The sequence below is a fragment of the Cynara cardunculus genome (assembly GCF_001531365.2).
Source record: "Cynara cardunculus var. scolymus isolate 2C chromosome LG 1, CcrdV1, whole genome shotgun sequence".
Classification (NCBI taxonomy): domain Eukaryota; kingdom Viridiplantae; phylum Streptophyta; class Magnoliopsida; order Asterales; family Asteraceae; genus Cynara; species Cynara cardunculus.
The window spans coordinates 37,021,960-37,022,324 of record NC_037528.1 but is presented as its reverse complement, the minus strand read 5'-3'; positions in this window follow the sequence as shown (position 1 = coordinate 37,022,324).

Sequence of the window (365 nt, the reverse complement as noted above, 5' to 3'; positions counted from 1 at the left end):
CAAGTTTTAGTGTTTTAAATATAAAACCTTTTTATTTATATGAATTTAGCCATCATGGGTTTTTAATTTGAAGAAAAATGTCAAAATTGAGAAAAATGGCATTTTAGCATTTTGGGCTTTAGTTTTTAACTAGGAACTCGTAATGACCGTATCGAGTCCTAAACGCCGTCTTTGGAATATCCTCTTCTCGCACCAGCAGTCTTCATGGATTTGATGAATAGAGTATGTCGACCGTATCTAGACAAGTTCGTGATCGTGTTTATAGATGACATACTTATTTATTCTCGAGAAAAAAAAAAGAGCACGAGCAACATTTAAAACTGATACTGGAATTGCTTAAAAACGAAAAGTGTACGCCAAATTCT